The sequence below is a fragment of the Anolis carolinensis genome, chromosome 2 (assembly GCF_035594765.1).
Source record: "Anolis carolinensis isolate JA03-04 chromosome 2, rAnoCar3.1.pri, whole genome shotgun sequence".
NCBI classification, from domain to species: Eukaryota; Metazoa; Chordata; class Lepidosauria; order Squamata; family Dactyloidae; genus Anolis; species Anolis carolinensis.
This window is the reverse complement of record NC_085842.1, coordinates 150,192,110-150,204,428: the sequence shown is the minus strand read 5'-3', so window position 1 is coordinate 150,204,428 and position 12,319 is coordinate 150,192,110.

Genomic DNA, 12,319 nt, shown 5'->3' with positions numbered 1-12,319 from the left:
TGTTCCCTTTCTGGAGAAATGGAAATTCTGAATCTGGACTGTGGATATGATAGGAACATGGAACATGAGAATAATGAATTGAAGAAAGATAGAAACTGAATACAAATAATGGAGCATAAAACATTGCAATACTTGGGGTGACTAAGCTACGTGACAGGAATGGAACATTCTCAGATAATTACACAGGTTTTGTTTTGGAAATGACACTAAGAAATCTGGCTACCAGTATTAAAAAACTCTAAAATCAGAACAGTAAATAAGAAACAACACTCTGAAATCAGAAGAATTCCAGACCTGAATCAGAGGCCGCTAACATCTCCAAACAGAGGATTCCCCCAGGCAGGAAGAAGTTAGGACATGAAGTTGGCAAGGCCATTAATGCTAATCAAGATGATTAATTACATACAACATTCACACTGGCCTTCAACAAACAAGAGTTCTTTCTCCAACCCTGGACCTTCCACAGATATATAAACCTTCCTTGCTTAGCTTTTCCAATATGCCTCACAACCTATAAGGAGGCCTGCCATAGATGTGGGCGAAACGTCAGGAAAGAATGCTTCTGGAGCATGGCCATGAAGCCTGGAAAACTCACAACAACCCAGTCTAAGAACAAATAGAATTTTATTTAAAGTGAGGCAAGGTATAGAAGAGCAGTCAGGTGATATAATACGCTATAAAGTCTGGTCAAATAATTTCAATAAACACCTCATGGAAAACTTAACGATATAATTATAATCCAAGTTTATGGTCCACCTACAGAAGCAGAAGATGAAAAAATTGAAAGATTTTCTAATTATGTCTATGGGAAAATAGATCACACACTCAAACTAAATGAGTTCAAAACCATAGGCAATTGAAGTGCAACAGAAACAGAGGAGACCCCAAATTGTTTGGCCTATAATCAAAAAATGAAGCAGAAGAGTGAATGTCAAGAATTCATACTTGCCCCAAATGGAATCGCATTTTAGCATAGCAATCAGTACTCTTGAAAACCGGATAGTTCTCAGCATAACGGATCTGTAGATATCAGTGGAATTCATGTGTTTCTTGCGCTTGACATTTGTTATATGTATCGATCAAGGCCTCTATTATCAGTCTAATGTTACAGTATAGAAGCAGAAAGGCAAAAAGAATAACGACTTCCATCTTCCAACAGGGAATACCATCTTGCATTATTTTTTTGTCAGTGTTGCAGTGGAATGTACATAGCCTCATCTTACTTGTCCAAATAAAATACTGTACTTGCTGTAACGCAAAATATTTTCAGGTGGCTTGGTCTAGAATTGACAATTGAACTCCATTAGTTTTACAAAACAACCTGCTGCTAATTGAGCTCAAAACTGCTAGTTTGCTGATATGTGCCAAGACATCTACGTGCATTTTTTAAAATTTTCTGGGAGTGAGGATGTTGTTAGAAGACTGCCATGACAGATGACTCCTTACACTCCAAAAGTCACCAATATTATATTGAATTTTCTGCAGTGATTCTCTCGTTTGAGCTAACAGTTCCCCAATAATATTAGTGTGCTGACTATATCACAAGGAATCAACACAAAGACCAACATTGCAGCCACATGTTTTCTGGAAATCAAGTGTACCTGAACTGTCACTACCACCAGTACCACCTCTGTGGACCTACCCTTGCATTTTTATTCATACAAGAGAATAATTAATTTTTTTTCTAACTGAATCCGTAGTTATATGCTATCATTTGAATAATGGCTAGGAACCAGAGTTCAAATCCTGACTCAGAGAAGAAAACCCTCTGTGTGGCTTTGGGGAAGTTATACTCTCTTAGCATCAAAGCATCAGAGAAAGGCAATGTCAAATTCCCTCTGAACAAATCTTCCCAAAAAATGCTTGCAGTAGGTCTGTGTTACAGTTGCCATAAGCTGAAGATGTCCTGAAAGCATACAACAGCAGCAGCAGCAACAACAACAACATTTTGAACAATGGAAAAATAACAATGGGCATCTTATATGCCCTTTGCAGTATCTCTCTATAATGCCTACTCAACTTGTACTCTTAGAGAAGATGTACTGAATTTTCTGCCTTGAGTAAATAGAGACACTGCTACCCAAGGTATCTGTAGTTCAGCTAGTACATCAGACCTTGTTTCCCAAGTAAAGACATTGAACTAGGGTTGATCTAGCATGGTATTCATTGCAGGAAGAGCCTATTTCCAAAGCAGGTAGAACAGTCCTCCAAAGTGAGCCTCAGTGGCCAAGTCCTATTTAGAAAGAGAAAAGAAATCTAGCCAGCCTCTAAGTGTTCTGCTGACATCTTGTTTGGTTGCATTGATTCTCCCTGCTGCACGCTGAGTGCCATTCCTGCTCACAAATGATCTGTGCAAGTGGAGCAGAGATTTACAATGGTTGACAACTGGCCCCTTCCACTCCACTTGTAACACAGTGTTCCCATCGATCCTCCCCAGACACTGACACTCCGAAAATGAAATGAGTGGCTTGTTCCCATTGGCAGCAAGCGGCAAAGGAGTCTTCAGTATTCCGCTGAGCAGCCAGCCGGCAGTAGCAGAAGCAGCCGTAGCCAGACGCAGAGGCCGTCCCCAGCCCTCTTGCTGCAGCCCAGCCTGCATGCCAACACCACATCACAAGCCCCACAATCCACCACACCCTTCAGCAGCCACCACAATTGCTGTGACATCCAAACCGCCTCCAGCCATGGCAACGTGCCACCTGCTGTAGCAGTGCTCCTTGCTGCTACAGCTCCCTGTGACTTTAACAACCTGACCACACTGCACATGGCAGAAAACCCCTGGCTACCACACAGACAGAGCAGTAGCATGCTTCAGAAAATGGAAGCGCCTGGCCGAGACTCATTTGTCAAAGGGGGGCATATTCACCCAAATGAAATTGTCACTGTTTTTCATCTTGGAGCCTGAAAGGGATCCAATGTCATCAGGTTCAACTGCTGAAAATGAGATCAAAGAGGCCCATAACAATATATAAACCAAATGCTTAAACTTGTTGCAAAAAAGCAGCTTTTTAAAAGAAATAATGTTTTTGAAACATTTTTAGATGGTAAAATGCACAACTAAAGCTTTAATTGATTAATCAGCCGAGGGAATTTTAAGCACCGAGGCTGTGGGTTGAAAGCATGCCTAGGTTTTGCTTGATTTTGTTCTGGCTCTGATGCGATGCTGTAGCACCGAATCCTAGAAAAAATATTACTGACAGCCTGTCCGTCTAATAAAAGGCAGTAGACATTTTAAATTAAGTTGCAAAGTATCTTGCAGCCCCCTCTGTCCCCCCCCCCCCAAAAAAGGCATCTACATGCACATTTATTTAAATATGTTTCAGTGGAGCTTACTAACAGGTAAGTGTGCATAGGATTTCTATATGCATATGTATGTTTGTTAACTGATTTGTTGGCTGAACAAAAGAAAAATGGTCAATCATCATGCTTTAAATGACAGGCAGCCATATATAACTTGCACATTTCTGTTGGATGTTTTAAATGTTCAGAATTCTTTGTCTGAAACCATTAGTTCTATCATTAGACAAATGGTGGTAATGGGTAATTATGGTACTGGCAGAGCAGACCCCTATTTATTTATTTATTTATTTGTTTATTTATTTGACTTGTATACCACTACTCCCAGTTTGGCTCGGAGCAATTTACAGAAATAGATTAAAACAATACACTTAGCTTTAAAATAACAATAAAAACAATAAAAGCAACAATAAAAGCAACAATAAAAACAGACATAGCCCCGAGTTTTTCACCCATTGAAAGCTTGTCGGAAGAGCAAGGTTTTGCAGGCTTTCCGAAAGGCAAGTAGGTCTCGGATAGTTCGAGTTTCAACTGTCCCTTGGCAGAACTGGCCTGCACTTTCTAAGCCAGTCTGCTACCTTCAGAAGCAATAGAGAAGGCTGTTCATAGTCATTGTTAGGAAAGTCAATTGTCTCAGTCCCAGTCAACCTTTGTACATGGATTGGTGGCGATGAAACCTTATTTATGCCTCAGTAAGTAAGATAGTCTTGGGCCAGCTCACGTTTGTATGCAAATGAGAGGCACCCAATTCTGCTTGATAATTTTACTGTCTGATTTGGCAAAGGTCACTCTTTTTCTCAGCTTTGATAATATTTCTTGGAATTATGTCTTTCAAGTTTTATAGAGAATGAACTTTGGGAAAATATAAACCATTCATTAGAAATATGATTCTTGAAAAGGGAAATGAATTGATTGCTCTTTCCAATTTTGAAACAGAAAAGTACAAATTATCTGGAAGTTGTAATCAATATTATTTCAAAATAATTAAGAAAAAGTGTGGAAAGAAATGAAAGGGATTTTTTTTTGGGGGGGGGGGGACGAGCTCTATCACTGGTGGGGAAAATTGGAGCAATAAAGTCAAATGTTTGCCAAGACGTCTATTGTATTTCCAAACCATTCCTGTTTTAAGGATTGAAATATTCTTTGGCATTGGCAGAAAGAAATTTCAAGATCTACCTGGCAGGCGAGAAAACAAAATAGATTTTTCAATATTATATGATGTTAAAGAGAGGAATGGTCTGTTAGATTGGACCATAAGGACGGTTTTGTGTGTTTGGCTATTGCTCAGAGATGAGATGCTTTTGAAACTGGAAGGCCGTGAAAGGATTTGGGTGACATGCCTAATTTGGTAAGAAAAAGTAAAAGTACAGTTGGCTCTCTGTATCCATGGATTCTACATTCATTGATTCAACCATCCATGGCTTGAAAATATTGCCACTGCCCCAAAAAAGCAAACGAGACACCATTTTACTGCACTACTATATATCATGGGACTGAAGCATCCATGGATTTTGGTGTCATGGGGGTCCTGGAATCAACATGTGAATGGTTGAATCTGTGGAAGCAGAATCTATTGATATAGAGTGCCAATTCTATTTGTATGTATATGTATGTGCATGTGTGTGTGTGTGTTTCCTCCCTTCTATGTCTTTCTTTGTCTTTGAATGATTTCTATCTTGGTTGTGAAATAGATTGTCTGCATTAAAGTCAATAAAAATTACACTCATACACATAGGCAAAATATGTTATTCTATATGGGTGTGAATATAGACAGTAGTTTTTTGGCCCACGATATATCTATCGAACCTACATTCAGTTATCAGGAGACTAGATATGCATTAACCAGGGTCTCCAATTGCTGATTACAGAGGCCCTCTTGTTTCAAATGTCCCATAGTCAAGACAGATCATCCAGGTTTCTTGGCTGGCAATATAAGAATGTATGCTTTAGGGCCTTTAAAATCACTCATGATTTTTAGAGGCAGTTTGACACTTCAGAGCTCAAGTCCTTCTTGTATTGTCAGTTCGTGCAGATGCGAGCCAGGATCTCTGACTAAGATTGCCTGGCTAATACTATTCCCTGAGATTTCAGGATGAAACCCTGAGACCAAGAAACAGACCTTAAAGAGGTCATAGGGCAGCCCCTAGTGATCTCATAAGGGGTGGATCTTGTAATGTAAATAACTTAGATACATTAAGAGTTCACAAAAGAGCTGATCAGAGTATGTAGTCCAAATACAGTAGAGTCTCACTTATCCAAGCTAAATGGGCCGGTAGAAGCTTGGATAAGCGAATATCTTGGATAATAAGGAGGGATTAAGGAAAAGCCTATTAAACATCAAATTAGGTTATGATTTTACAAATTAAGCACCAAAACTTCATGTTATACAACAAATTTGACAGAAAAAGTAGTTCAATATGCAGCAATGTTATGTTGTAATTACTGTATTTATGAATTTAGCACCAAAATATCATGATGTATTGAAAACATTGACTACAAAAATGGCTTGGATTATCCAGAGGCTTGGATAAGCGAGGCTTGGATAAGTGAGACTCTACTGTATGTAATCAGAGTATGTAGTAATAATCCAACTAACAAAAGATACCCTCCCCAGGGGGAGGAGGGACAGCCAAGGCCCTTACACCCAGAAAACTTAATTCTGGCTGTTTTAATACCAAAAGCAGTAGCTAAGAATGAAGAGCTGGATCCCACTAAGGGCATGGAAGGAGGTTGAAGGGATTGTGGGCAAGGATGACCAGTGCTAACAACCAAATTGCAAAAGCTGACCCACCTGAATTTTGGCAGTAGCCAACTAAGTCTGAACTTCAGCAAAGGGCCTTAGAAAAAGGTGCCATCCCATTGGCTATTAATGGGATGGCACTCTTCCGATGCCATCCAATTAGCTGTTTGTTTCTCAGAGTAGCAATGTTTCTGAGTCCCCAGTCACTTTCTTAGTGCTAGATTCTTAAAATGGCTAGGTGTGAGATAGTTTCCTTTAAAAAAAAGTCTGCTTTGAGCAGGAGGCAGGATTAAAAAGCCAAGGAAGTGAGGAAGAGAGTATGAGAAGTAGTTTCTTCTTGTAGTTTGCCACTCCATAAAGAAACATGATTGAGTCTTCATGAAAAAGAGAAGCATGGATGCTGCAAATGTACCATTATGCTGCCACCAGTACTGCTGCTGCTACATTTGGTGGCCACTGGAACTGATAATGGGACGCCCTGCTACTGACCAGAAAGAAAGGGGACCCAATGGCATGCCTTGGGGTCTGACCTCCTTATCTGAGGAGGTTAAGTCCATGACACTCCTTTGACATGTTTGACAATGAAAGGCAGCCTGGCTGGGTCAACCCCAAGGGAGGTGACCTATGACCCAGCATGACGTTGCATCTCATTAAAAACATATCTTTCCATTTCTGTATTGACGGCCTCACAAGGTGTCATTAAGGAAATATTGCAGGTCTAGGGCCATGGCGTCAGCTCATGATTGCCTGCCCACTGATGGAGACGGGTGGAGTAAACACAGCAGTGATGGCACAGTGATGAACTCTTGGGGCTTTCAAGCCAAGCCAAAGCTTGCTTCAGGCAGGCATGAATGAATGGGAGGGAGCTTTGTTCAAAGCATCCAATGAAAGATGACACATTGTTTGGGGCAAACAGTCCATTTAATCAATTCCAGAAGATGGAACAAGCTAGCTGTTTACCTGGTAAAGAGAGAACTTAGTATTTGGCAAGGTCAGGGAATGATCAAGTGGTGTTAGCTCTTGATGGTAACAGTGTCTTCAGTGAACCCTTGTGCCATCCATAATTGGATAAGCCTGCTCCATGGTAGATTTCAAGTCATAGCAGATGCCCTTTTCTCAGTAATTACTTTACTTTGTGTGTGTGTTGACTTATGGCGACCCCATAAATTTCATACAGTTTTCTTAGCTTAGGAATACTCAAAAATGTTTTGACATTCAATTCCTACATTAGCAATAGAAACCAAATCTTAGACTTTACTGTTTTGGTCTGCATGGCCCAGCACCAACCCCCAACATAGTAGGTGGGGAATCTTGAGAGCTGTAGTCTAAGATTTAACTTTTCCAGGATATTTATATGGTAGGTTCTGGGCCCTTCTACACAGGCACTAAAATCTCGAGGTCAGGGTATCTAGAAAATGTTCCCTCAATGCAATCTCCAGTATAAATCTAGCCAGAAACAGCATAATAAAAAAAAACTCATCATAAATTTGAAATCAAGCCATAAAATCTGCTGAAGCCCTCCTGTATATAACCATTACATAGGAAGAAACTGAACGCCAAATGCGGGAGCACTCATGTGAACAGCGCTAAATCTGGAGCAGTTGAAGTAAGAAAGCAGATACACAGCCCATCCAGAAGATAAACAAGGATACTACCTTCCAAGCCCAGCAAAGCAAATACAGCAGTCTCATGGGAATGCTCGATTTCACTGTCTTGCCTTGCCTTGCCCTAGTTTCAGTCAAGCCCTGGAAAGCTGTGTTTTATAAGCACATCTCTGCAAAGGCAGGAGGAAAGAAAATAATCCTGGGTTTGGATTTCTTTGCAGTCAGTGGATCTGTGCGGACTCTGTTAAAACTTCCAGCTGGTTCCTGGGATGCTTATGTAGGCATTCAGAAGTGAACCAGATCTCTATAATCCACATTCTGCTCCAGATTAATGAGTTGTGTAGAAGCACCCTCTATCACAGTTCCTATTTTCTTGCAGTTTCCACTGCTCTGTTTTTCCTACTGGAAACCCCAAAAAATAAATCATTTTTTTCTCTACCTTAAAGCATTTTCTTAAAAAATCAAGACACTATTTGCTGCAGTATTTGTGTATATAGTGCAGGAGTGTCTTTGGAATCTTCCATGAGCTTCAAATGACATCTGCAGTTTTTAAACCAAACTAAATGTTACAACCATTCCAAACTTTATGATTCCTCCCAGGTTAAAAAAAGGAAATCAGGAGAAAGAACTCAGCAGAAAAATAATTAAATCTAATTTCTATAGAAGTTCTAGAGGTATTATTTTGGAATCTGGATCTCAGGCTGATGTTTGCCTCTTTTATCTATCCACTTTTGCTCAATATGTAAAAGAATCAATAATGTTATGATTTTGTTACACACCTTTGGCGACTTTCTGGTTCTAGACCTTTGATATGTTTTATCATCTGAAAAATTATTTGTAATTGATTATGTATATGTTTTTACAGATTTATAACATTGTGTTTTACTGTTATTGTTATTGTCTGAATCTGGTATTGAATTATTGCCATAGTTTGCAAGCCGTCCTGAGTACCCCTTTGTGGGTGAGAAGGGTGGGGTATAAGACAGTAAGTGAACAAAGAAATAAACAAATAAAAGTTTGTGCTATAGTTTAGCACGATGTGTGAGACCAAATACCATCCTGTTCTGTTGCGTCTGTCTTGGACCTCATCATATTAACCACCAGAATCGCCATGGATCGTGGTGAATCTGGTGATGCCCATTAGGGGGACAACATGGGGAACCCGTTGCCCCACACCCAATTTACTCAAAATCTCATCCCATGAGGGGAAGTGTCTGCTGCTCTGCTTCCCTCCATTGTTGCTGGTGCAACACAGAAAGCTTCCTGTGTTGCTGCTGTGGCAGCATATACCGGCTCTGCTGTAGTTTAGCCATGAAGGCCCTCCAGAAGTAGCTGTGCATTATAGGATGAGGGTCGGTGCGCTCTGTGGCTAAACTACAGCAAACTCGGTGTATGCTGCCGAAAACAGCCGCATCTGATGAGGTTGTTATTCTAAAGAGAAATCATGAGCACAATGCTTTACATTTGAATTCTAATGATTTACATTTTAGTTCATTTCTGAAATTACACATGGCCCATATTGGAATTTTCCTGATATGTACCCAGACATATTAATACTTTTTGCTAATTTTGTTTAATATAATAACTGAGCTTTAAACACTTGTTGAACATTTTGAACATTTTACTTTATCCAAATTACAGTGGTATCCTGCCGATCTTTTCATATTTTTAAAAAAATTCCATTGGATGTGGGTAGATACAAAACATTGTAAACAGACCAATGCAATTTAAAGCTTCAGAGCATTTTTCATTACAAAATCATGGGTTATCTCCCTGAAGACAATTTCTCTTGCAAATTCACAGTTTTCTAACATTTCTTTCTACTTGGTGTAAATTTATAACAAGACAAGGCAGTAGGATATTTACTCATACGTAGTTGAGGCCTGTAAATCAGAGGCAGGGGTTCTCATGGTCTCTGATACCAACATGTCTGGTTATGGTGCCTGGATTCCTATCACAAGTTGTCCTTCTTTCCTGCTTACACATAAGGAAATCTGGGATTGATAGTTCCTGAGAGAGTATTTCACAAAAGGGAAACACATATCTCTATGTACGAACTTCGTTCAGAATGTTGCCTGTTGTAGTCTAATACTGTCTCTGTGATTTGCTCTAGCAAATCTTACACAATCTAGACAACAGACCCGCAGATACAGAGAAATAAATAAATACCCTTAAGCGTTATCTATTTTTTCCTTCAAATAATTTTTATGAAACATTTCCAAATAAAAGTAAAAATAACATTCATACTAGGAGAGTGGGGGATGAGGAAAAAGAGAAGGAAAAAAATAGGAGATAATAACTTTGTTATTGGTTAGTTGCCTCTTTACAAATATCTAGTATGTCACAAGGAAAAAACAAAGAGAGTGGGGGCTATTGGGGTATGGGGAGTTCTTTTACAAACTTATCATTATTACAACTAGGTCTTCTTCTATATTCTATATCTCCTTGTGCCCTCTCATATTGTCTCATGATCTTCATATCTTCCTTAAACATGATCTTGTATAACAGGTGTCCTCAGACTTGTTTAGCAGAGGACCAGTTCACAGTCCTTCAGACTGTTAGGGAGCCAGACTATAGTTTGAAAAAATCATGAACAAATTCCTATGCACACTGCACATATCCTATTTGTAGTGCAAAAAAGAGAAAGAACAATACACTTTTTCAAATAAAGAACAATTTAGCCAACATAAACTTACCAGTATTTCAGTGGGAAGTGTGGGCCTGTTTTTAGCTGATGAGATAGTGAAATTGATTAGGGTTGTCGTTGTTGTTGTTGTTGTATGCCTTCAAGTCATTTCAGACTTTGGGAGACCCTAAGCCTAAAGTTTAGGGAGAGGGCAGGATAAATGACCTTGGAGATCAGGGATCCCTGGTGTATAATATAACCCTATTCCCCCTTGACATAATAAAGTTAATAGTTTGGGATGGGAAACATGGCTCTCCAGGCTCAGGTGAAGTTTAAACTCTTTGAAATGTGCTTCCCAATCCAATTAACCAACATTAGGATTCCCACTTTCTTTGAACAAAGTACAAGTTGAATATTGGGTTGTTGTATTTTTCCGGGCTGTATGGTCATGTTCCAGAAGTATTCTCTCCTGACATTTTGCCCGCATCATGGCAGGCATCCTCAGAGGTTGTGAAGTTGTGAGGATGCCTGCCATAGATTTGGGCGAAACGTCAGAAGAGAACATGACCATACAGCCCAGAAAACATACAACCCTGTGATCCTGGCCATGAAAGCCTTCGACAACACAAGTTGAATATTATTATCTGAAATGCTTGGGACCAGAAGTTTGGATTTTTTAAAATTTCGAAATACAGCAGAGTCTCACTTATCCAACCTTCACTTATCCAACATTCTGTATTATCCAACACAGTCTACCTTTTAGTAGTCAGTGCTTTTGTAGTTAATTTTTTCAATAAAAGGTAAATGTTTCCCCTGACGTTAAGTCCAGTCATGTCTGACTCTGGGGGTTGGTGCTCATCTCCATTTCTAAGCCGAAGAGCCAGTGTTGTCCATAGACACCTCCAAGGTCATGTGGCCAGCATGACTGCATGGAGCGCCATTACCTTCCCGCCGGAACGGTATCTATTGATCTACTCACATTGGCATGTTTTCAAACTGCTAGGTTGGCAGAAGCTGGAGCTAGCAGCGGCCGCTCACGCCACTCCCGGGGTTTGAACCTGGGACCTTTCAGTCTGCAAGTTCAGCAGCTCAGTGCTTTAATACACTTCGCCACTGCGGCTCCTTAATCTTTTCAATACATTGCAATATTTTGGTGTTAAATTTGTATTTGTAAATACAGTAATAACTACATAAAGTTACCGTGTATTGAACTGCTTATTCTGTCAATTTGTAAAATCATAACGTAATTTGACATTTAATAGGCTTTTCCTTATTCCCTCCTTATTATCCAACATTTTTGCTTATCCAACGTTCTGCCGACCCGTTTCTGTTGGATAATCGAGACTCTACTGTACCTGTATTTGCATATGTGTATATAATTAAATATCCAGAAGATGGGACCCATGTCCAAATATGAAATCCAGTTACCGTATGTTTCATAATGCACTTTGTACACATAGTCTGAAGGTAATTTGATATGCAATATTTTGTGTATGAAACAAAGTTTGTGTTACCACAAAGAAACAAAGGAGTCATTATTCTTACCACCCATGTGAACAATTTTGAATTTTGTAGCATTTCAGGTTTCAGAATTCCACATAATACTCAGCCTTTAACACTATGTAACAAAATTTGGGGGGGAAAAAAATCTGTTCCTGGTTTGAAAGTGTTATTTCCTGTTTAATTGTGTGGTACTTATTTTCAAAGTAAGTACCACACAATTAAACAGGAAATAACACTTTCAAACCAGGAACAGATTTTTACTCCAGAAACTTCATTTTTGTGGCTGCCAAAAAACTGTTGAATTGGTTGAGACTCTCTCAGATATTCATTGAAAAACTATAGCAAAATGTGCTGCAGGGTGTCCTGCAAAAATAAAGTTTCTGCAGTTTAATAAACATTTTCCATGTTTTCATGATCAACCTGATTAGGAAATGACATTTATAACCCAGGAACAAAAATCGTGTTACATTGTGTAATTCATTATAAGGAAGTTGACTTTTCCTTTCAATCTATGGATACTACATAGAATATTAATATTTTAATTAATCA